Source organism: Microcaecilia unicolor, chromosome 2, assembly GCF_901765095.1.
Source record: "Microcaecilia unicolor chromosome 2, aMicUni1.1, whole genome shotgun sequence".
NCBI classification, from domain to species: Eukaryota; Metazoa; Chordata; class Amphibia; order Gymnophiona; family Siphonopidae; genus Microcaecilia; species Microcaecilia unicolor.
In genome coordinates this window covers 1,741,812-1,767,941 of record NC_044032.1, presented here as the reverse complement: position 1 = coordinate 1,767,941, position 26,130 = coordinate 1,741,812, and the positions used below count along the sequence as shown (strand labels likewise).

The window sequence follows — 26,130 nt, the reverse complement described above, 5'->3', positions numbered from 1 at the left end:
CCTGAATATATATAAACCGCTTTGAATGTAGTTGCAAAAACCTCAGAAAGGCGGTATATCAAGTCCCATTTCCCTTTCCCTTAATTCCTCCTGTAAAGGACTGGACCAATTAAGCACTTCTACATGTCTAGATTACATACAGATTCAGGGGCTCTTTTACTAAGAGGGTTAACGCGTGGGTAAAAAGCCCACCTCTTTGCTACTGCTTTCGACTACTAACCATGACTCTCGTACTCAGTACCCTCACTTATCACCCCCACCTCTGCAATTTCACCACCCCTAGCTGTCTGTTCATCTAAGCCAATTTAGATTGTAAGCTCTGTTGAGCAGGGACTGTCTCTTCATGCTCATTTGTACAGCGCTGCGTAAATCTAGTAGCGCTATAGAAGTATTTAGTAGTAGTAGTGTGCGCCAAATCGGCACGACCGCCAGGCTACAGCACACACATAACGGTAATTCTGAGTTTAGTGTGTGCCGAATCCTGGCGGTAATCAGCAGTTGGCGTGCACTGCATATTTACCGCACGAGTCGCGTGTGAGTCCTTACCATTAAGTCAGTGGCTGACGGTAAAGGCTCAGGCCATAAATAGGCAAATGCTAGTTTAAAAAGCCTTTTTTCCACAGCCGCAGTAAATAATGGCCCAGCCCACACCCAAAACACGCACCCACACTAACACAGGTCACATTTTACAGCAGCTTACTAAAAGGACCCCTCAAGTAGCAATCTTCAAAAGCTGATGGTTGCAGGTATAATACCCCCACTTCCACCTCTGGGTAAGAGATATAAAGAGAATACGGCTGCAGATTGACAAGGGTGCCATTGGGAATGCCTAAAATTAGATACGTCCTTCTAGTTTTACAGTGAGAAAATGAAGATACATACCTGTAGCAGGTATTCTCCGAGGACAGCCTGGAATCATCACGCATGGGTCGTCGTCCGCGGCGGCCCAGGAGACCGGAAGTATAACACAAAAACTTCGGAAAGTTCGAGAGCGTCGCGGCGTGCACAGGGACAAACGCACTTCCCTCCAATGACACCCGCGCACTTCCCTCAGTTATATAAAAAGCAAAAAGAGAAGAAGAACAACTCCAAAAGGGAGGAGGGTGGGTTGTGATGTCCAGCCTGCTGTCCTCGGAGAATACCTGCTACAGGTATGTATCTTCATTTTCTCCGAGGACAAGTAGGATGGACATCATCATGCATGGGGTATCCCTAGCACCCAGGCTCACTCAAAACAATGAACATTGGTCGATTGGGCCTCGCAACGGCGAGGACATAACTGAGATTGACCTGAAAATATACACAACTAAGTGAGAGTGCAGCCTGGAACAGAACAGAAAAGGGCCTAGGAGGGTAGAGTTGGATTCTAAACCCCGAACAGATTGTGAAGCACCGACTGCCCAAACCGACTGTCACGTCGGGTATCCTGCTGAAGGCAGTAGTGAGATGTGAATGTGTGGACTGAAGACCACGTTGCAGCCTTGCAAATTTCTTCAATGGAGGCTGACTTTAAATGAGCCACTGATGCCGCCATGGCTCTAACATTGTGAGCCGTGACATGGCCCTCTAAAGTCAGCCCAGCTTGGGCATAAGTGAAGGAAATGCAATCTGCTAGCCAATTGGAGATGGTGCGTTTTCCAATGGCAACTCCCATCCTGTTGGGATCAAAAGAAACAAACAGCTGGGCGGACTGTCGATAGGGCTTTGTCCGCTCCACATAAAAGGCCAATGCTCTCTTACATTCCAAGGTGTGCAACTTGTCCTCACCAGGGCGGGTGTGTGGATAGGGAAAAAATGTTGACAAGACAATTGACTGGGTCAGATGGAACTCCGACATCACCTTCGGCAAGAACTTAGGATGAGTGCAGAGGACTACTCTGTTATGATGAAATTTAATATAAGGAGCATGGACTACTAGGGCTTGGAGCTCACTGACTCTACAAGCTGAAGTAACAGCCACCAAGAAAATGACCTTTCAAGTCAAGTACTTCAGATGGCAGGAATTCAGTGGCTCAAAAGGAGGCTTCATCAGCTGGGTGAGAATGACATTGAGATCCCATGACACTGGTGGAGGTTTGACAGGGGGCTTTGACAACAGTAAACCTCTCATGAAGCGAACAACTAAAGGCTGTCCAGAGATAGGCTGACCTTCTACACGTTGATGATAAGCACTAATCACACTAAGGTGAACCCTTACGGAGTTGGTCTTAAGACCAGACTCTGACAAGTGTAGAAGATATTCAAGCAGGGTGTGTGTAGGACAAGACAAGGGATCTAGGGCCTTGCTGTCACACCAGATGGCAAACCTCCTCCATTTAAAAGAATAACACTTTTTCGTGGAATCTTTCCCTCTGAAACACCTAAGGAGGCAATTTCGAAGCTCTCAACATCCAGGCCGTGAGAGCCAGAGACTGGAGGTTGGGATGTAGAAGTGACCCCTTGTTCTGGGTGACGAGGGTCGGAAAACAGTCCAATCTCCACGGTTTTTCAGAGGACAACTCCAGAAGAAGAGGGAACCAAATCTGACGTGGCCAAAAGGGCGCAATCAGAATCATGGTTCCGCGGTCTTGCTTGAGTTTCAGCAAACTCTTCCCTACTACAGGTATGGGAGGATACGCATACAGAAGGCCTGTTCCCCAATGTAGGAGAAAAGCATCTGATGCTAGTCTGTTGTGGGCCTGAAGTCTGGATCAGAATTGAGGGACTTTGTGATTGGTCTGAGTGGCAAAAAGATCCACCGAGGGGGTGCCCCATGCTCTGAAGATCTTGCGGACAACATCCATATTCAGTGACCACTGATGAGGTTGCATGATCCTGCTCAACTTGTCGGCCAGACTGTTGTTTACGCCTGCCAGATACGTGGCTTGGAGAAACATGCCGTGATGGCACGCCCAAAGCCACATCCTGACGGCTTCCTGACACAGAGGGCAAGATCAGGTGCCCCCCTGCTTGTTGGTGTAGTATATGGCAACCTGATTATCTGTCTGAATCAATATGGTTTGGTTGGACAGCTGATCTCTGAAAGCCTTTAGAGCGTTCCAAATCGTTCGTAATTCCAGGAGGTTGATCTGAAGACCTGTTTCCTGAAAAGACCAAGCTCCTTGAGTGTGAAGTCCATCTACATGAGCTCCCCACCCCAGGAGAGATGCATTCGTCATCAGCACTTTTTGTGGCTGAGGAATTTGGAATGGACGTCCCAAGGTCAGATTGGAGCGAATGGTCCACCACTGAAGGCAATTGCAAAATTCGGTGGAAAGATGGATGACATCCTCTAGATTCCCTGTAGCCTGGCACCACTGGAAACCTAGGGTCCATTGAGCTGTAAGCTCCTTTCAGCAGGGACTGTCCTTCTTTGTGAAATTGTACAGCGCTGCGTAACCCTAGTAGCGCTTTAGAAATGTTAAGTAGTAGTAGCAGTAGTAATATGCCATGGGAGTCACATGAACTGTGGCGGCAATTTGCCCTAAAAGTCTCAACATCTGCCGAGCTGTGATCTGTTGAGACGCTCGTGCCGAGGACACTAGAGCCAGAAGATTGTCCGCCCTTGCCTGGGGAAGATACATCCGAGACGTCCGTGTGTTCAACAGAGCTCCTATGAATCCCAATTTCTACACTGGAACAAGATGGTGCTTGGGTATAATTTATGACAAACCCCAGCAGCTCCAGGAGTTGAATAGTCATGTGCATGGATCATAGAGTCCCTGCCTCTGAGGTGTTCTTCACCAGCCAATCGTCGAGATAAGGGAACACATGCACTCCCAGTCTGTGTAGCGATGCTGCAACAACTGCCAAGCACTTTGTAAAGACCCTGGGCGCAGATGCTAGACGGGTAGCACACGGTACTGAAAGTGCTGAGTTCCCAAACAAAATCGGAGATACTGCCTGTGAGTTGGGAGCACCGAGATGTGAGTATAGGCGTCCTTTAAGTCCAGAGAGCATAGCCAATCGTTTTCCTGAATCATGGGTAGAATGGTGCCCAGGGAACACATCCTGAACTTTTTCGCGGGCTAGAAATTTGTTCATGGCCCTTAGGTCTAGGATGGGACGTATCGCACCTGTTTTCTTGTGCACAAGGAAGTACCTGGAATAGAATCCCAGCCCATCTTTTTCCCTGGTGGTACCGGTTCGACCGCATTGGCCTTTAGAAGGGCGGAGAGTTCCTCTGCAAGTACCTGCTTGTGCTGGGAGCTGAAGAATTGAACTCCCGGTGGGCAATTTGGAGGTTTGTATTCCAGATTGACAGCATTTCCTAACCGGACTATTTGAAGAACCCACCTGTCGGAGGTTATCAGAGGCCACCTTTGGTGAAAAAATATCAACCTCCTCCCAACAGGCAGATTGTCCAGCACGGATACTTTTACTGCGGCTATGCTGCTCTGGAGCCAGTCAAAAGCCTGTTCCTTACTTTTGCTGGGGAGCCAGAGGGGCCTTAGGTGCACACCGCTGACGAGAGCGAGCCTGCTCGGAACGAGCTTGAACAGGCTGCTGAGAGGTAGGAGTGTACCTACGGCTATTGTAGGAATAGGGAGTACTCTTCCGCCCTCCAAAAAACCTCCTAGAGGAGGAGGTGGTAGCAGAAGGCGCCCAGCGGGAGAGAGAATCCATCGCATCATGGTGCTTCTTGAGGGTATCGACAATATCCTACTACTACTACTACTATTTAGCATTTCTATAGCGCTACAAGGCATATGCAGCGCTGCACAAACATAGAAGAAAGACAGTCCTTGCTCAAAGAGCTTACAATATCCTCAACCTTCTCTCCAAAAAGATTATCCCCCCGGCAAGGAACATCTGCCATTCGCTGCTGGGTCTTCTGATCTAGGTCCGAGACACGCAGCCATGAGAGTCTGCGCAACAAGATACCCTGAGCAGCTACTCAGGATGCGGCATCAAAAGTGTCGTAAGCTCCCCTGGCCAGGAATTTGCAACACGCCTTCTGCTGCCTGACCACCTGGTGAAAAGGTTCAGCAAGCTCCGGAGGGAGAGCTTCAACTAAACTGGAGAGTTGCCTCACCGAGTTCCGTAAGTGAATGCTGGTGTACAGCTGGTATGTTTGGATCTTGGCGGCAAGCATTCCAGCCTGATACTTACACCTCCCAAAAGAATCCAAGGTCCTAGACTCTCTGCCTGGGGGCGCCAAAGCATAGTCTCTAGTACTCTTGGCTCTTCTGAGAGCAGAGTCCACCACCATGGAATCGTGAGGAAGTTGGGCCTTCACCATCACAGGCTCACCATGGACTCTTTACTGGGACTTCTTGTAGACAATTGAATTAGAGAGAGGGCAAGACCAATTCCACAACATCGCTTCCCTGAGCGTATTGTGCAGGGGGGCCGTTGCAACCTCTGCAGGTGGAGAAGGATAATCCAGGACCTCGAGCATCTCAGCCCTGGGCTCATCCACAACCTCCATGGGAAATGGAATGTCCTTAGACATTTCCCGCACAAAAGATGAAAAAGTAAGACTCTCAGGCGGAGACTGTCTGACTTCAATAGGCGGAGTAGGATCAGAAGGAAGGCCACAGGAGTCTTCCTCCGAAAAAATACCTGGGGTCTTCCTCTTCTCCCCATGAACGCTCCTCTTAGATATCGGACAGAAGCTCCCTAAAAGCAGCCTGAACCCGAGCCTGTCTCAACTTCGAGGATCGACGTCCTCGTGGGGGATGTTGAGAAGTCGACCCCTGCCTGGACTCCGGCGAAGCACCAACGTCGAGGGGGAGTCAACCCGGGTGTTAACCGGCTCCGGTACCACAAGCAGTACCGAAGGCAGGGACCTCCTCACAGGGGATGGGCCAGACGCCGTCTCAGCAGTAGGTACAGAAGGCGCAAGCACCCCTGGTACCAAAGCAGATTGGCGAAGCAATCCCTCCAGAAGTTCTGGAAGAAGGGTCCAGAGATGCTCATTGAGGGCTGCCATCGGAAAAGGCTGTGGGGCCGGTGCAGGAGTCGGTGCCAGAATCTGAGGGGACTCAAGAGCTAGTACCTGGCTGCTGGACGACCGACGCATCCAGGGCCGGTCTTAGGCCGAGGCGACCGAGGCGGCCACATAGGGCCTCGCGCTTAAGGGGGCCCCACGTGGCGCGCCTCGGTCAGCCTCCTTCGCTCCCGATTCCCGGCGGTATTTGAATTTACCTTACCAAGTTACCTCCGTTGCAGGCAGCATCAGTGAAAACGCTGTCTGACGTCCCACCAGCCTTCTCTTCGCTCATTCATTCGTTCTCAGTGTCCCACCCCCAAGGAAATGACGTCAGAAGAAGGCTGGGCACTGAGAACGAACGAGCAAAGGGAAGGCTGGTGGGACGTCAGACAGCGTTTCACTGACGCTGCCTGCAATGGAGGAAAATTTAAATACTTGAAGATCTGAGCCTGCCATGAGTGGGAAAGCGTGGGGTACAAATATAACTTTAAAAAAAGAGAAGAGGGGAACTTGGGGAAGGGAGAGAGAGTTGCTGGCGGTCTGGGAGGAGAGGGAGAGATGCCAGACCAAGTGGATGGGTGGGTGGGTGGGGGAGGTCATTAAGAGAGAACTGTGGGAGGGGAGGCAAGACAAGGCACGGCATATTAAAATGAATGGGTGAAGGCACTGGGGGGATGGGGAGATTACATGAGAGAGAATGGGTGAAGACACAGGGGGGCCACATAAGATAGAGAATGGGTGAAGGCATGGGGACACATGAGAGACAGAATGGGTGAAGGCACAGAGGGCACATGAGAGAAATAGAGAATGGGTGAAGGCACAGGGGATACATGAGAGAAAATGGGTGAAGGCATGGAGGGGGGCAGGTGGACATGGGAGCGGGAGGGAAGGGGAGAGAGGAGCATCAATGGACATGGATGGGAGGGCAGAGCCCAGGCAGCGAGGATTAATTGCTGGACATGGAGGGGAGGGAGGAAAATTGCTGGATTTGGATAGATGGAGAAGGGAAGGGGAGAGAGGAGCATCGATGGACATGGATGGGAGGGCAGGGCCCAGGGAGAGGAGGGAAGGGCAGGGGAGAGAGGAGAATTGCTGGATATGGAATGGAGGGAAGGAAAGACAAAGGAAGGAGATGCACATGGATGGAGGGGAAGGGAGAATGGTAGACAGGACACTGGAAGATGTTGGACATGGTGAGAGAAAAAATATCAAATGGAAAGAAGACACTGTATAAAACAGAAGACACTGGGACCAAAGCGAATAGAAAAAAACAAATGATCAGACAACAAAGGTAGAAAAAAGTATTTTATTCAGAATGTATTAATTGGAATATGTCAGCTTTTGGAAATGTGCATCTGTGATATTTTGCATGTAAGTTTCAATTTTTCTGGTATTGCTGCATGCTGAGTCTGACTTCTTGAGTTAACTTTCCAGTTCAGTATTTTGCCTTCATATTTTTTTATTTCTAGTTCCTTGTGTCATGTCTGTTGTGTCATGTGTTTTTCATGTGTGATCAAGGTGCAGTATCCTGCTAGCGTGTAGTATTTGCAGCCCTTTTTGTTTTTTTGTTTTTTTTTTTCACGAGGTAGTGTATTGGTGTTTTAGAGCCTAGTGTAATTACAGTTCTGCCTTTCCACGCATAAGGTTGTAGCTCGTCCTGTCCTTGGAATTAGTGCTGTTATGGTTTGGTAAGGTTATGAGTGTGTTTTTGCACAAGTTTGTGTATAGTGTTTTGCAGTGGAGAGATTGTGTGTCCGCACCTCTGACCCCCCGGGATTATGAGAATTGGAACTACTAATTGTAGTGGACTTGAACTGAATAATTTCTGGGGAGCGGGGGTTTCATGATAGCATTGTGCTTATTATTTCAATCAGTTTTTCTGTACAAATTTAGCTTCATTTGTCTTTATTTGAAATTTCATAAATAAAAAATGTTCTAAAAATTTAATAATCAATGGGGTGGAGTGGGGCGGGGCAAGGGCGGGGCTAAGGTGGGGCGGGGCTAGGATGGGGCCTCATCAAATTGGTCTGCACAGGGCCCCGCACTTGCTAAGACCGGCCCTGGACGCATCGGCACCTCCTGAATGGAGGGTGAGTGGTCCTCCTGGCGCCGACGCTTCTCGGGTGCCGACTCCCTCGGCTCCCCGGAGCTCTCGGTACCATGTCTAGAAGGAGATCGATGGCGATGCTTCTTCGCCTTCGCTCGATGCCCATCATCAACACTCCTCGGTACCGATGAGGAGGACGTGGAATCCTCATGCCTCCTTGGGGCCGGGTCTGACACAGGTTGGTCCTGGGGGGCCTGCATAGCAGTAGGCCTCGAGACAGGTGGAGACCCACTCAATGCCTCGCTGCTCCCAGCTCGAATTGGTCTCTTGGCAGCCATTACCTGCACTCTCGGTGCTGCTTCCCTCGACGTCGACGCCGATGTCGCCGACCTCTGTACCGATGTTGATGTCGACGTTGAAGGACCGGACCGATCCGCTGAGCCTCACGAGCCACCTGGGTCCTCTTCTTCATTAACTTACACAGCTTACAAGCAGCTGGAAGATGATCAGGCCGAGGCACTGGAGACACCATGCGTGAGGGTCGGTGCTCGAGATGGTCCAGTTGCAGCGAGTACAGCGTTTGAAGCCGCTGGGAGTCTTCGATGACATGGGTGGGAAAATAGAGTTCGCGAAATCAAATGGCTCAATTGTGCCAATTAAAAAGGCATAAGGGTGGCCGCAATGAAAAAGAAAGGAAACTCTGAAGGAATGAGAAAAACTAGGAAAATTTAAAGGAAAAAGATTCTTTTTTTTTCTTTGAAAAGATAAAACAATTAAAAGAAAAAATAAGTGAAAAGGGGTACATTAAATGCAAAAATCCGATCTCCTGAGCAAAAAACGAAGAGCAGCTGAAAAACACAACTCCTCTTCGCAGCGTGGAAAAAAAGGAACTGAGGGAAGCGTGCGGGTGTCGCCGGCGGGAAGTCACTTGCGTATGTGCAGTGTGTTTGTCCCCATGCGCGCTGCGCCACTCTCGAACTTTTTGAAGTTTTTGTGTTATATTTCCGGTCTCCTGGACGCGGACGACAACCCATGCGTGATGATGTCCAGCCTGCTTGTCCTCGGAGAAGACACATCTACGTTGAAAAATACCCCCATTGGCATTTTCACCCACTAAGGCACAAGCTCCTAGTTCTCAACTGGAGATCACTAAAAGGGAAGGGGAAGGGAAATGGGAATTGATATACTGCCTTTCTGAGGCTTTTGCAACTACATTCAAAGTGGTTTACATATAGTCAGGTGACTTGCCCAGAGTCACAAGGAGCTGCAGTGGGAATTGAACTCAGCTCCCCAGGATCAAAGTTCACTTCTCTAACCACTAGTCTACTTCTTCACGCGTTTGGAAAAGCTGACGGCACTCTTTCAACAGCAGCCATACCCTCTCCTAGCATAACCCAACCCCGTGGATGTTCTCTGGCTTTACCGAGGCTGTCCCTGAGGTTTAGTGGAGGCCAGGAGTAACCTTTCCACCCTCTCAGATGCCCAGTTCAAAATGACACCTCTGATTCCCCAACAGAATTCTTGAACTACTACCACTAGGGGTCAGGCTTCCAAATAAGAGGGTGCAGCAGAGGGGTGAAATACTGAGGAAGTACAATGAGGGAACATTATGGGAGCAGAGGGGTAGCATGCTCAAGGGGGTAGAATATTGAAGAGGGAAGGGCTGTGGAGATGAGCAGTAGAGAAGAGGGGGCAGAGTGGGTGAGGCACCATCTTAGTCAAGCCACAGAAGTAGGAAGAGGATTGTGAGTTGAGTGCGTATAGTAATGTAAGTTCCAAGAAAATTATGCATACACAGTACCTAAACGTAAACTGTTGATTTCAAAATATTTTTTGAATTACAGAGCTGTGTCTGTCTTATTGTGTGTTCACATCTTGTCCTCCCTGGCACTCCCCCGCACCCAGTATTGTACTGCAAGAGAGGTATTGAACTTGGTATGGCGTGAAATTGTGTGAAAACTTGTAAGACAGTTCCACAGCCCATCTCTTCGACATCTTTTCCAGTGATCGGCAGCAGCTGAGGTGAAGTTTCATAACAGACAGCCGCCCAAGAATTATTGTGATTAATCTCCAGTCTTCCGGAGCAGGAACTGTTTCCATCCATCAGTCTTATCCGAGACACACCTGGGAAAAGAGTAATCAAGAGTCATTTGTAGGCAGCTACACTCCCCCCCCATTACGTCCCAGAGAGGAGCTTGGATCTGAAGGGGAATCACAGGTCAAGTAATAAGGTCAAGCAATAGATAACATGGCTATTTTCACATCCACATTATATTTACATATTACCTTATATGTCTGAAAAAGCTCAGGTTGGATAGTTATATTCATACAAGTATTTTTGACAAATATAAAGTGATTTTGCAAATATTTCTTTTCATCATGTACCACATTTCCTATTATCATTGGCAAAGGCAACACAATATGGAGTCAGAGGACTTTTTCCTCTGTTTTCGTGTTTTATCTTTCTATCAACACCAGACTTTCTGTACTTAGCAAACACCCGAGAGGTTATTCAAATCCACACCAGAGGATAAGCACAAAAACGTAGCAGATCCCGAGACCATGTTATTTATTTATACATTTGCCGTAATGGCAGTTGCCATTTCCGGGGAGCAGAATCACAAATGGTATTGTGTTAAGGTGCATACATACATGGTAACACAAATGGAACATAACTTATATGGAACAGATCATGGTATACATATACGCCAAGTGTATACATACATGGTAAAGAAGAATAAATTATGGTATTGCATGAAGGTTTCTGAGTAATAAATTGGTTTGTAACATACATTAGGTCATTGACTATAGAAAGACCCTGTTCAACATAATGTTTAAAGTGGTATTGTTTGATCAGTAATGTCAAAGAGGTTAGTCGGTCATGTGATAAGAGTTTGGTTATGTATAGATCGTGCGAGTGTTGTTGTTTAGTATTTAAGATGGTTGTTTATGGTATGCCTTCTTGAAAAGATCTGTGAATTCCAATTTCTGCAGTGGAACAAGATGGGACTTGGGATAATTTATGATGATAAAATTAGTTTTTATCGAACAAAAACCACCCAACGTGGTCTATGTTTTGTCCTCTTATGGGCTGCTTCAGGAGTATAAAATATAAGCTAAAAACAATAATTAAACAATGTAATATACATAAAAACACTGAAATGTATATTACATTCTTTTGTTATTGTTTTTAGTTTTATACCCCTGAAACAGCTCATAAGATGGTGAAACATGGATCCCGTCAGGTATTTTGTTCAATAAAAAGTACTTTTTTCATCATAACTTGGACTTGGGATCTGTTCTTTTTTTGTGTTTTGTATAACTTAGTCCACATCCGTCGTATGATTGAACCAAACACACTTTACTTTAACTCCAATTGATGAAGTAGATGAAATAACAATCTGCAATGTACAGGTGGCCGACTTATTTATATCATTCTGTCTTTCTTCTCTCCAGCATTTTAATACATTAGAAACATTACTTCCAGTTCCAGTCAACCCTTGACAGTATGATTTGCATCTTATAACAAACACTCCCCTCTGCACATTTCCACTGGGCTCTTCCCAAAACTACTACTACTACTTAACATTTCTAGAGCGCTACTAGGGTTACGCAGCGCTGTACAAATTAACGAATAAGGACGGTCCCTGCTCAGAATAGCTTACAATCTAAAGGACGAAATGTCAAGTTGGGGTAGTTGAGATTTCCTGAGAAGAGGTGTAGTGATTAGGTGCCAAAGGCGACATTGAAGAGGTGGGCTTTGAGCAATGATTTGAAGATGGGTAGGGAGGGGGCCCGGCGTACGGGCTCAGGGAGTTTGTTCTAAGCATGGGGTGAGGCGAGGCAGAAAGGGCGAAGCCTAGAGTTGGCGGTGGTGGAGAAGGGTACTGAAAGGAGGGATTTGTCTTGAGAGCGGAGGTTACGGGTAGGGACGTAAGGGGAGATTCTAGGGCTCTGTCCTTTCCTGGTTCTCTTCCTACCTCTCCCTCCGCACTTTTAGTGTTCACTCTGGTGGATCCTCTTCTACTTCTATCCCTCTGCCTGTCGGCATACCTCAGGGTTCTGTTCTTGGTCCCCTCCTCTTTTCTATCTACACTTCTTCCCTTGGTTCATTAATCTCATCCCATGGCTTTTCCTACCATCTCTATGCTGATGACTCCCAAATCTACCTTTCTACCCCTGATATCTCACCTTGCATCCAAACCAAAGTTTCTATCCCGTCTTCCGCCGGGACCAACACTCACCTGCTTGCCGCCGGTGCCAGTGGTCCATGAGGTTCGGGCCCGCCATGGATGGCCGGCCTTCGCCGCAGGTCCTCCGGTGGCTGGCTATCGCCGGCCAGTGGGGAGAGGCGGCCATTGTCTTCAGTCCGGCGACAGAGGATCGCCGGTTGTTCTCACCTTGTTGCCGCCGATGGCCGGCTTTCCACTTCCGGAATGGAATACCTGCAACATGGCGCCGGCGGAGGATAGCCGGCGTCTCTTCCAGTGACGGGAGCAAGCAGGGGAAGCGGTGACTAGCGTCACCTCGCATTGGTTACCTGAGGACTCAACTGCAGGAAGCACCAGCTGGGGCCCCGCGCTAATGAGGAGGACTACTTAAGGAGCACCACTCCTCCTAGCCAGTGCTTCGGCTTCTCGTTTCTGAGAGCTCCGCATCGTTGGATGGAACTCTGTACCTTGCTATCGGATATTGCCTGCCTAGACCCTTGCCTGCTACTGACTCTTCTTGACCGCTGCCTGCCTCGACCATCGCCTGCTACTTACTCTTCTTGACCGCTGCTTGCCTCGACCATTGCCTGCTACTGACTCTTCTTGACCGCTGCCTGCCTCGACCCTTGCCTGCTACTGACTCTTCTTGACCGCTGCCTGCCTCGACCATCGCCTGCTATTGACTCTTCTTGACCGCTGCTTGCCTTGACCCTTGCCTGCTACGGACTCTTCTTGAGCGCTGCCTGCCTCTGCCTCTGCCACCGCTGTCCGCCACGCCGGCGTGCCAGTTCCCCGGGACCTCGGACCAGTGGACTTCCGGGAATCCAGAGCCGCGCTGTCCACGGCGCCTGTCCGCCCCCTGTTCCAGAAGCCCTGTAGGCAGCCCGCACCTGGAGGCTCAACTTCCAGGGAACGGCGGCCTTCACAGGCGAAGAGTGGGGGTGGGTCGGCTGTCCTCTGGAGAAGGAGGGGTTCACTCCGCCGTCTCCAGTCGGATCCAAGGGCTCACACCAGCAAAGCTGCTCATCCTTTGGCGGAGCAAGACAGTTTCAGCGTGCTTGTCTGACATTGCTGTCTCGATGTCTCAACGCCACCTGAAATTAAATATGACCAAAACCGAGCGTCTCATTTTCCCCCCCAAACCCACCTCCCCGCTCCCCCCGTTTTCTATTTCTGTTGATGGCTCTCTCATTCTCCCTGTCTCCTCAGCTCGAAACCTTGGGGTCATCTTTGACTCTTCTCTCTCCTTCTCTGCTCATATCCAGCAGATTGCCAAGACCTGTCGTTTCTTTCTTTACAACATCCGTAAAATCCGCCCCTTTCTTTCCGAGCACTCTACCAAAACCCTCATCCACACCCTTATCACCTCTCGTTTAGACTACTGCAATCTGCTTCTTGCTGGCCTCCCACTTAGTCACCTCTCCCCCCTCCAGTCGGTTGAAGACACTGCTGCCCGTCTTGTCTTCCGCCAGGGTCGCTTTACTCATACTACCCCTCTCCTCCAGACCCTTCACTGGCTCCCTATCCGTTTTCGCATCCTGTTCAAACTTCTTATACTAACCTATAAATGTACTCACTCTGCTGCTCCCCAGTATCTCTCCACACTCGTCCTTCCCTACTCCCCTTCCCGTGCAGTCCGCTCCATGGATAAATCCTTCTTATCTGTTCCCTTCTCCACTACTGCCAACTCCAGACTTCGCGCCTTCTGCCTCGCTGCACCCTACGCCTGGAATAAACTTCCTGAGCCCCTACGTCTTGCCCCATCCTTGGCCACCTTTAAATCTAGACTGAAAGCCCAACTCTTTAACATTGCTTTTGACTCGTAACCACTTGTAACCACTCGCCTCCACCTACCCTCCTCTCTTCCTTCCCGTTCACATTAATTGATTTGATTTGCTTACTTTATTTATTTATTTATTTATTTTGTCTATTAGATTGTAAGCTCTTTGAGCAGGGACTGTCTTTCTTCTATGTTTGTGAAGCGCCGCGTACGCCTTGTAGCACTATAGAAATGCTAAATAGTAGTAGTAGTAGTAGGGAGATGAGGGTAGAGAGGTAAGGAGGGGCTGCAGATCGAGTGCATTTGTAGGTGAGTAGTAGAAGCTTGAACTGTATGTGGTATCTGATCGGAAGCCAGTGAAGTGACTTGAGGAGAGGGGTGATATGAGTATATCGGTTAAGGCGGAAGATAAGACGTGCGGCAGAGTTCTGAATGGACTGAAGGGGGGATAGATGGCTAAGTGGGAGGCCAGTGAGGAGTAGGTTGCAGTAGTCAAGGCGAGAGGTAATGAGAGAGTGGATGAGAGTTCGGGTTGTGTGCTCGGAGTGGAAGGGGCGAATTTTGCTAATGTTATAGAGGAAGAAGCGACAGGTCTTGGCTATCTGCTGGATATGCGCAGAGAAGGAGAGAAAGGAGTCGAAGATGACACCGAGGTTGCGGGCAGATGAGACGGGGACAATAAAGGGTGTTATCAACTGAGATAGAGAGTGAAGGGAGAGGAGAAGTGGGTTTGGGTGGGAAAACAATAAGTTCAGTCTTGGCCATGTTCAGTTTCAGGTGGCGGTTGGACATCCAGGCAGCAATGTCGGATAAGCAGGCCGATACCTTGGCATGGTTTTCCGCAGTGATTTCTGGTGTGGAGAGATAAAGCTGGGTGTCATCAGCATAAAGATGATAGTGGAAACCATGAGAAGAGATCAGGGAGCCTAAGGAAGAGGTGTAGATTGAAAAAAGAAGGGGTCCAAGGACAGATCCCTGAGGAACTCCAACAGAGAGCGGGATAGGGGAGGAGGACGAACCATGAGAGTGTACTCTGAAGGTACGATGGGAGAGATAAGAGGAGAACCAGGAGAGGACAGAGCCCTGGAACCCAAAGGAGGACAGTGTGTCAAGAAGTAGGTTGTGATTGACAGTGTCAAAAGCAGCGGATAGGTCGAGGAGGATGAGGATGGAGTAGTGACCTTTGGATTTGGCGAGGAACAGGTCATTGCAGACCTTAGATAGTGCCATTTTTGTCGAGTGTAGGGGGCGAAAGCCGGATTGAAGCGGATCGAGGATGGCCTGAGTGGAGAGAAAATCAATGCAGCGGCTGTGAATGGCGCGTTCAAGTATTTTGGAGAGGAAGGGTAGGAGGGAAATGGGGCGGTAGTTGGAGGGGCAGGTAGGGTCAAGTGATGGTGTTTTGAGGAGTGGTGTGACCACAGCATGTTTGAAGGTGTCCGGGACTGTTGCAGTGGAGAGAGAGAGGTTGAGGTTATGACAGGTGGTGGGGGTGATAGTAGGAGTGATGGTGTTAAGTAAGTTGGTGGGGATGGGGTCTGAGGAACAGGTGGTGGATTTCGAGGAGGAGAGGAGATGGGCGGTTTCCTCTTTGGTGATAGCAGGAAAAGAGGAGAAGTAGGCCTGGGTAGGTTGGTTGAGAGAGTGGGTTATAGGATGAAGAGGAGGAGAAGGTTTGGTGGTGAATTCGAGGTTGATCTTCTGGACCTTGTCACGGAAGTAGTCGGCCAGAGATTGGGGAGAGAGTGAGGGGGGGGGGGTGGGAGCGGAGGGCACTTTGAGGAGGGAGTTGAGGGTGGCGAAGAGACGACGTGGGTTAGAGCTGAGGGAATTAGTCAGTTGGGTGTAGTAGTCCTGTTTAGCGAGGAATAGGGAGGATTGGAAGGAGGATAGCATGAATTTGAAGTGAATGAAGTCAGTATGGGCGCGAGATTTCCTTCAGAGGCGTTCAGCCGAACGGGCGCAGGAGCGAAGGTATTGGGTGCAAGGGGTCAGCCAGGGCTGGGGATTGGTACGCCTTGTGGGACGGGAGGTGGACAGTGCAAGGGTGTCTAGAGCAGAGGAGAGAGTGGCATTGTAAGTGGAGACAGCTTTGTCAACAGATTTGGAGGACATGATGGAAGGGAGGAGATCAGAGATACTAGAGGATAAGGTGGGAGGGGGGGGTCAGCAGCCTGGAGATTTCTGGACGTAGTAGTTAGTGTTGGGCGAGATTGAGGGGGAGGGTGCTGAAGTGTGAATGTGATTAGGTGATGGTCAGAGATAGGAAGAGCTGAAACGCAGAAATTGGAGGGTGAGCAAGTAGAAGAGAGGACAAGATCAAGACAGTGGCCAGATTTGTGAGTAGGGGTGGTGGGGCTCAGTTGGAGGTTGAAGGAGGAGGTAAGAGTGAGGTACTGAGAAACATATGAGTCAGATGGGTTATCAGTGTGAATGTTGAAGTCACCAAGAATGAGGGATGGGGATGAGGGCTCAAGAAAAACGGAGAGCCAGGCATCGAAGTCGGTAAGGAAAGAAGGGAGGGATTTATCAGGGGGGCGGTAAATGACTGCAACTCTGAGTGGCAGTGGGTGGAATAGACGGATGGAGTGAACTTCAAAGGATGAGAAGCAGTGAGACTGAGGTAGGTGGAGAGGTTGAAAACTGCAGGAGGGCGAAAGTAGTAGCCCGACGCCACCGCGGCCAACTGGGTGGGGCGAATGGGAGAAAAGATAACCTCCGTGGCATAGGGTTGCGATTGAGGCAGAGTCGTCAGGGGTGAGCCAGGTTTCAGTTAGGGCGAGCAGTTGAAGGGAATGGGAGATGAAGAGATCGTGGGTGAAGGGAAGTTTGTTGCAGATCGAGTGGGCGTTCCACAGGGCGCACGAGAAGGGGAGGGGGGAGGAGGGGTATAGAGATGAGATTGGAGATATCGCGGGAACGTTTGCATAGATGAGATGAGGGCGAGGACAGGTGTGGGGGACCTGGGTTGGGATTGATAACAAAATGACAACCAGATGACAAAATTCCATTATCAGTATCTTGAGGGAATAGATACAACAGGCTTGTTGAAATCTTCCCGCAGTCAGGCTTTAAGGCTCTGCAGCCTGTACATAATCCGATTTTGGAGTGTTTAATTATAGCCCCCTCTCCCTGAGGTGTATCCAGACTAGATGGTTATAGAGCACCAGGATGCCTCAGCAAGCTCCAAACAAAAAAATCATTCCCTCTCTGCTTTCATAGGGGTGAGAAGGTTCCCCATTCCTCCTCACAAAAACAAGCAATCAGGTACCAGCTCTGATACTTGTCCCTAGATCTCTTTGTGAACCCTGACCAGTTTATGACAAATGCCTTAGCTGCTAACTGTTGACGTATTATGTCATGTTTGATTTATTCTTATTGTACTAAAAGGGCCCCTAAGTCTTATATTCCGCAACATACTCTACAGTTCAATGAAGATACATACCTGTAGCAGGTATTCTCCAAGGACAGCAGGCTGGATATCATCACTGATGGGTTGTCGTCCGCGATGGCCCAGGAGACCGGAAATCTAACAAGAAACCTTTAGAAAGTTCGGAAGCGGCGCGGCGCACGCGGCTACAATACACTGCGCATGCGCGAGTGACTTCCCACCGGCGACACCCGCGCGCTTCCCTCAGTTAGATAAAAAGCAAAAATAGAAGCAGAACAACTCCAATGGGGAGGAGGGTGGATTGTAATGATGTCCAGCCTGCTGTCCTCGGAGAATACCTGCTACAGGTATGTATCTTCATTTTCTCTGAGGATAAGTAGGCTAGACATCATCACATATGGGATATCACTAGCACCCAGGCTCACTCAAAACAATGAACATTGGTCAATTGGGCCTCGCAACGGCGAGGACATAACAGAGATTGACCTGAAAATAAACACAACTAAGTGAGAGTGCAGCCTGGAAGAGAACAGAAATGGGCCTAGGAGGGTGCAGTTGGATTCTAAACCCCAAATAGATCCTTGAGTATGAAGCCCATCTACATGAGCTCCCCACCCCAGGAGGGATGCATCCGTCATCAGCACTTTTTGTGGCTGAGGAATTTGGAATGGACGTCCCAAGGTCAGATTGGAGCGAATGGTCCACCATTGTAGGGAATTGCAAAGTCGGTGGAAAGATGAATGACATCCTCTAGATCCTCTGTAGCCTGACACCACTGGGAAGCTAGGGTCCACTGAGCTGATCTCATATGTAGACGTGCCATGGGAGTCACATGAACTGTGGAGGCCATGTGGCCCAGAAGCCTCAACATCTGCCGAGTTGTGATCTGTTGAGATGTTCAAGCTGAGGAGACTAAGGCCAGAAGATTGTCTGCCCTTGCCTGGGGGAGATAAGCTTGAGACACCCGTGTGTCCAACAGAGCTCCTATGAATTCCAATTTCTGCAGTGGAACAAGATGGGACTTGGGATAATTTATTACAAACCCCAGTAGCTCGAGCAGGCAAATCGTCATTTGCATGGTCCGTAGAGCTCCTGCCTCTGAGGTGTTTTTCACCAGCCAATCGTCGAGATAAGGGAACACATGCACTCCCAGTCTGCATAGTGATGCTGCGACAACTGCCAAGCACTTCGTAAAGACCCTGGGCGCAGATGCTAGACCAAAGGGCAGTACGCAGTACTGAAAATGCTGAGTTCCCAGATGAAATCGAAGGTACTTCCTGTGAGCTGGAAGCACCGAGATATGAATATAGGCATCCTTTAAGTCCAGAGAGCATAGCCAATCGTTTTCCTGAATCATGGGAAGAATGGATACCAGATTGAGAGCATATCCCTGCCGGACTATTTGAAGAACCCACCTGTCGGAGGTTATCAGAGGCCACCTTTGGTGAAAAAATATCAACCTCCCCCCAAAAGGTAGATCGTCCGGCACGGATACTTTTACTGCGGCTATGCTGCTCTGGAGCAAGTAAAAAGCCCGTCCCTTGCTTTTGCTGGGGAGCCGGAGGGGCCTTCGGCGCATGCCGCTGACGAGATCGAGTCTGCTGGGAGCGAGCTTGAACAGGCTGTCGAGAGGTAGGAGTGTACCTATGCCTATTATAGGAATATGGAGTACTCCTCCTCCCTCCAAAAAACCTCCTAGAAGAGGAGGTAGTAGCAGAAGGCGTTCGGCAGGAGAGAGAATCCATAGCATCATGATGCTTCTTGAGGGTATCAACCATATCTTCAACCTTCTCTCCAAAAAGGTTATCCCCCTGGCAAGGAACATCCGCCATTCGCTGCTGGGTCTTCTGATCCAGGTCCGAGACACGCAGCCATGAGAGTCTGCGCATCACGATACCCTGAGCAGCTACTTGGGATGCGGCATCAAAAGTGTCGTAAGCTCCCCTGGCCAGGAATTTGTGACACACCTTCTGCTGCCTGATCACCTGGTGAAAAGGTTCAGTGAGCTCCGGAGGGAGAGCTTCAACTAAACATGGGCAGTTGTTTCACCGAGTTCCGTAAGTGAATGCTGGTGTACAGCTGGTATATTTGGATCTTGGCAGCAAGCATTCCAGCCTGATACGTATGCCTCCCAAAAGAATCCAAGGTCCTAGACTCTCTGCCTGGGGGCGCTGAGGCACAGTCTCTAGTACTCTTGGCTCTTCTGAGAGCAGAGTCCACCACCATAGAATTGTGAGGAAGTTGGGCCTTCACCATCACAGGCTCACCATGGACTCTGTACTGGGACTCGGACTTCTTGTTGACAACTGAATTAGAGAGAGGGCAAGACCAATTCCGCCACAATGCTTCCTTGAGCGTATTGTGCAGGGGGGCTGTTGCAACCTCTGTAGGCAGAGAAGGATAATCCAGGACCTTGAACATCTCAGCCCTGTGCTCATCCACAGTCTCCATGGGAAATGGAATATCCTTAGACATTTCCCGCACAAAGATGAAAAAGTAAAGACTCTCAGGTGGAGATTGTCTAAGTTCAATAGGCAGAGTAGGATCAGAAGGAAGCCCCTGAGAATCTTCCTCTGAAAAATACCTGGGGTCTTCCTCTTCTCCCCATTAGCACTCCTCTTCGGTATCTCTCTAAGAGCAACCCGAACTCGAGCCTTTCTCGACGACGAGGAGTAACGTCCTTGTGGAGGATGCTGAGAAGTCGACGCCGGCCTGGACTCCGGTGAAGCTTCCTCCACCGATGTCGAGGGGGAGTCAACCCGGGTGGTAACCGGCTCGGGTACCACAATCGGTACCGAGGGTGGGGACCTCCTTACAGAGGATGGCCCAGATGCCGTCTCAGCAGTGGGTACGGGAGGCACAAGCACCCTCGGTACCGAAGCAGATTGACAAAGGAATCCCTCCAGAAGCTCTGGAAGAAGGGCCCGGATACGCTCATCGAAAGCTGCCATCAAAAAAAGCTGTGGGGCCGGTGCAGGAGTTGGTGCCAGAATCTGAGGGGGCTCGAGAGCCGGTACCAGGCTGCCAGACCACCGACGCATCGCCACCTCCTGAATGGAGGGTGAGCGGTCCTCCCGGCGCCAACGCGTCTCAGGTGCTAAGTCCCTCGGTTCCCCGGAGCTCCAGGTACCATGAGAAGGAGATCGATGGCAATGCTTCTTAGCCTTTGCTCGACGCCTGTCATCGACACTCCTCGGTACCGATGAGGAGGACATGGAATCCTCACGCCTCCTCGGGGCCGGGTTCGACGAAGGTCGGTCCCGGGGGGCCTGCATAGCAGTAGCCCTCGAGATGGGTGGAGACCCACTCGATGCCTCGCTGCTCCCAGCGCGAAGTGGTCTCTCGGCAGCCATTACCTGGACTCTCAGTGCTGCTTCCCTCGATGTTGACGCCGCCGACCTCGGTACCAATGCCAATTCCGACATCGAAGGACCGGACTGATCCGAAAAAAGCCTCTCGCACTGAGCCTCTCGAGCCACCTGGGTCCTCTTCTTCATTAACTAACACAGCTTGCAAGCAGCTGGAAGATGATCGGGCCCGAGGCACTGGAGACACCATGCGTGAGGGTCGGTAGAGGAGGTGGTCCGGTTGCAGTGGGTACAGTGCTTGAAGCCGCTGGGAGTCCTCGATGACATGGCCAGGAAAATTGTTTAATAGTGAACTTTGATTGAAGAGAGACCCGACACGGGCCGTGTTTCAGCGCTACCGCACCTGCGTCAGGGGTCACACCAATGACAAAGGAGGCTTCAATAGACTAATTTCAAAAGGCTGATGCTTTCCAAAATTTTGTGTGATATATTCCTCCGGACAAGATGTAATGCGAAACTCACACAGCAGCAGCATAAGTGTGAGTTTCGCATTACATCTTGTCCGGAGGAATATACCACACAAAATTTTGGAAAGCATCAGCCTTTTGAAATTAGTCTATTGAAGCCCCCTTTGTCATTGGTGTGACCCCTGACGCAGGTGCGGTAGCGCCGAAACATGGCCCGTGTTGGGTCTCTCTTCAATCAAAGTTCACTATTAAAGGATTTTTTTAGTGAAAAACTGTGTTCCCTTTTGTTTTTAAAGGCCCTTTGTGCTGTTTTTTTGCTTGGTCTTCTTCTTTTGTACTTGGTTCCCTCTCTTTGTTACATTATGGGCAGGAAAATGACATCTGCGAAATCAAATGGCTCGATGGTGCCACTTAAAGAGGCACAAAAAAAGGGGAAAAAAAGACGCAGCCGTGCGGCCTAAAGGCGGCCGCAAAGAAAAAACGAAACTTTGTAAAATGAGAAACTAAACTTTAAAGGAAAACTTACTTTTTTAAAAAATAATTTGAAGTAAACTAATGAATCAATAAAGAAAAAAAGACGCGATACACGCGGAAAAGCGATCTCCTGGGCAAAAAACGACGAGGAGCAGCGAAAAACACCACCCCTTCGCAGTTGCGGAGAAAAAGAAACCGAGGGAAGCGCACGGGTGTCGCCGGCGGGAAGTCGCTCGCGCATGCTTGTCCTCGGAGAACATGTGGATCACAAAACCAAAAGAAAACCAACACGTATAACTGGGAATATATATCAATCAAGATAACATACTGAACTCTAAATTTGCCCACAGTTTTCTTAAACAATACAGCTTTAAGTTGCTTACCGAACAATAATTAAAGAACGAACAGTTGGAGGACGAGAACTCCCTAATGAAGCAGCCTGATAAGGAAGCGAAGCTGAAAGCTGTCTAGAATTCTTGACCAACTTGGGTGATGGAAACAATAACAAGACTTGCCCTTTCAATAACTGCCTACCTAATAGAGGACGAGAACTCCCTAATGGAGCAGCCTGATAAGGAAGCGAAGCTAAAAGCTGTCTAGAATACTTGACCAACTTAGTTGATGGAAACAATAACAAGACTTGCCCTTTCAATAACTGCCTACCTAATAGAGGACGAGAACTCCCTAATGGAGCAGCCTGATAAGGAAGCGAAGCTAAAAGCTGTCTAGAATACTTGACCAACTTGGGTGATGAAACAATAACAAGACTTGCCCTTTCAATAACTGCCTACCTAATGAAGGGAAAAAGCCTACCAGATAAGAAGGGACATTCCCCTGCAAAGACAAAAAGACAATTTAGAACATAAGAACATAAGAGTAGCCATACTGGCAGTGGCGTAGCAAGGGCGGGGCGGTGGGGGCGGTCCGCCCCGGGTGTCGGCGGGTGGGGGGGTGCTCCGTCGAGAGCCGACAGCTCTTGTCTCCTGCCGCTACCCTGCTTTTTTTTTTAATCCATTGCAGCGACGCAGGCAGCGCTTCCCGTCTGCCCTGTGAAGGAGAAAATCGCGTCGCTGGCATCGGGCCTTCCCTCGTTTTGTCCCGCACTCGAGGAAAAGAGTAGTTACTTACCTGTAACAGGTGTTCTCCGAAGACAGCAGGCAATATATTCTCACATATGGATGACGTCACTTTCTAGCAAAGTCCACATCAAAATCAAAAAATGTCCCCCGTCGCGCGGGCGGATGCAGTGCGCATGCGTGCGTCCGTTTTCCCGCCCGTCGCGAGGGCACATTCCTCAGTTAATTTTCAAGAATTAGAGGAATACAACTCCAAAGGGGAGGTGGGAGGGTTGTGAGAGTATATTGCCTGCTGTCTTCGGAGAACACCTGTTACAGGTAAGTAACTACTCTTTCTCCAAAGACAAGCAGGCCAATATTCTCACATATGGGTATCCCTAGCCCCCAGGCTCACTCAACATAACAAAGAATGGTCAATTGGGGTCCCGCAACGGCGAGGACAAAAACAAAATTGACCTGAAACCAAACCCAACTAACTGAGAGTGCAGCCTGGAACAGAATAAAAATGGGCCTAGGGGAGGTGGAGTTGGATTCTAAACCCCAAACAGACTCTGCAGCACCGACTGCCCAAACCGACTGTCGCGTCGGCTATGCTGCTAAAGGCAGTAAAGACCACGTCGCAGCCTTGCAAATCTCTTCTATGGTGGCTGACTTTAGATGAGCCAGTGACGCCGCCATGGCTCTAACATTATGAGCCATGACATGGCCGTCCAAAGTCAGCCCAGCTTGGGCGTAAGAGAAGGAAATGCAATCTGCTAGCCAATTAGAAATGGTGCGTTTTCCGACAGCAACTCCCCTCTTATTGGGATTAAAAGAAATAAACAGATGGGCGGACTGTCTGAAGGGGCGTGTCCGCTCCACGTAACAGGCCAGTGCTCTTTTACAGTCCAAAGTGTGCAACTTGCTTTCGCCCGGGCTCATGTGAGGAGGGGGAAAAAATGTTGGCAAGACAATTGACTGGTTCAGATGGAACTCCGACACCACCTTCGGTAAAAACTTTGGGTGCGTGCGGAGAACTACTCTGTCATGATGAAAGACAAGGAAAGGTGCATGAACTACCAGGGCTTGAAGCTCACTGACCCTACGAGCTGAAGTAACAGCCACCAAGAAAATGACCTTCAAGGTCAAGTACTTCAGATGACAGGAATACAGTGGCTCGAAAGGAGTTGTCATCAGCTGGGTGAGAACGACATTGAGATCCCATGGCACTGGAGGAGGTTTGACAGGAGGCTTTGTCAAAAAACAAACCTCTCATGAAACGCATGACTAAAGGCTGTCCAGAGATAGGCAAACCATCTACATGTGAATGATAAGCACTGATTGCGCTAAGATGAACCTTGACCGAGTTGGTCTTAAGACCAGACTCGGATAAATGCAGAAGGTACTCAAGCAAGGTCTGTGCAGGACAAGAGAAAGGATCTAGACCGTTGCTGTCACACCAGACGGCAAACCTCCTCCATTTAAAAGAGTAACACTTATGTGTGGAATCTTTTCTGGAAGCAAACAGGACTCTGGAGACACCCTCAGAGAGACCAAAAGAGGCAACCTCTATGCTCGCAACATCCAGGCCGTGAGAGCTAGAGACCGGAGGTTGGGATGCAGAAGCGCCCCCTCGTTCTGAGTAGTGAGGGTCGGAAAACAGTCCAATCTCCATGGCTCTTCTGAAGAAAGTTCCAGAAGAAGGGGAAACCATATCTGACGGGGCCAAAAGGGCGCTATCAGAATCATGGTTCCCTGGTCTTGCTTGAGTTTCAGGAGAGTCTTCCCCACTAAAGGGATGGGAGGATACGCATATAGGAGTCCTGTCCCCCCAAAAGGAGGAAGGCATCCGACGCTAGTCTGCCGTGGTCCTGAAGTCTGGAACAGAATTGAGGAACCTTGTGAGTGTCCTGGGAAGCAAAAAGATCTATCGATGGAGTGCCCCAAACTCGAAAGATCTTTTTGACAATAGTCATGTTCAAGGACCACTCGTGAGGCTGCATAACTCTGCTCAGCCTGTCGGCCAGACTGTTGTTTACACCGGCTAGATAAGTGGCTTGGAGAAACATTCCGTTTTGACAGGCCCATAGCCACATCTGCACGGCCTCCTGACACAGAGGACGAGATCCGGTACCCCCTTGCTTGTTGGTGTAATACATTGCTACCTGATTATCTGTCTGAATGAGAACAATTTTGTTGGCTAGCCGATCTCTGAAGGCCTTCAGGGCATTCCAGATCGCTCGCAATTCCAGGAGATTGATCTGGAGATGCCTCTCCTGAAGAGACCAAGCTCCTTGAGTGTGAAGCCCATCTACATGCGCTCCCCACCCGAGGAGGGATGCATCCGTCGTCAGCACTTTTTGAGGCTGAGGAATTTGGAATGGGCGTCCCAAGACCAGATTGGATCGAATAGTCCACCAATTGAGGGAGTTGCGAAAATTGATGGACAGCCGGATAACATCCTCTAGATTCCCTGTGGCTTGAAACCACTGAGAAGCTAGGGTCCATTGAGCAGATCTCATGTGTAAACGTGCCATGGGTGTCACATGAACTGTGGAGGCCATGTGGCCAAGCAATCTCAACATCTGCCGAGCTGTGATCTGCTGAGATGCTTGCACTTTGGAAACCAGAGACAGAAGTCTGTCCGCTCTGGGTCCTGGGAGATAAGCACAAGCTGTCTTTGTGCACACAGAGCTCCTATGAATTCCAATTTCTGAGCTGGGACGAGATGGGACTTGGGATAATTGATGACAAACCCCAGCATCTCTAGCACCTGAATAGTCATCCGCATGGACTGCAAAGTTTCTTGTGGGGAGGTGTTCTTCACCAGCCAATCGTCCAGATAAGGGAACACATGCACTCCCAGTCTGCGTAGCGACGCTGCCACAACTGCCAGGCACTTTGTAATACCCTGGGTGCAGACGCCAAGCCAAAAGGCAAAACACAGTACTGAAAGTGCTGTGATCCCAGCCGAAATTGAAGATACTTCCTGTGAGTTGGAAGTATCGATATGTGAGTGTAAGCGTCCTTCAAGTCCAGAGAGCATAGCCAATCGTTTTTCCTGAATCATGGGAAGAAGGGTGCCCAGGGAAAGCATCCTGAACTTTTCTCGGACCAGGAATTTGTTCAGGGCCCTTAGGTCTAGGATGGGACGCATCCCCCCTGTTTTCTTTTCCACAAGGAAGTACCTGGAATAGAATCCCAGCCCTTCTTGCCCTGGTGGAACGGGCTCGACCGCATTGGCGCTGAGAAGGGCGGAGAGTTCCTCTGCAAGTACCTGCTTGTGGTAGGAGCTGAAAGACTGAGCTCCTGGTGGGCAATTTGGAGGTTCGGAAATCAAATTGAGAGCGTACCCGGACCGGACTATTTGGAGAACCCACCGATCGGAGGTTAAGAGAGGCCACCTTTGGTGAAAAAATTTTAACCTCCCTCCGACCGGCAGATCGTTCGGCACAGGTACTTTGATTCCGGCTATGCTCTGCT

At 49.6% G+C, this 26,130-nt stretch overlaps 1 protein-coding gene across 1 annotated transcript in view; it reads right to left on the bottom strand.

The window, feature by feature from the left end:
• Window positions 1–26,130, bottom strand: part of LOC115462750 (deleted in malignant brain tumors 1 protein-like) — a 128,890-nt gene that overhangs the window by 92,255 nt on the left and 10,505 nt on the right. Inside the window, exon 2 of the mRNA XM_030192732.1 lies at window positions 9,763–10,085. The gene's annotated coding sequence lies outside the window, so the exon portion shown is untranslated. The remainder of the gene's footprint in view (window positions 1–9,762; window positions 10,086–26,130) is intronic.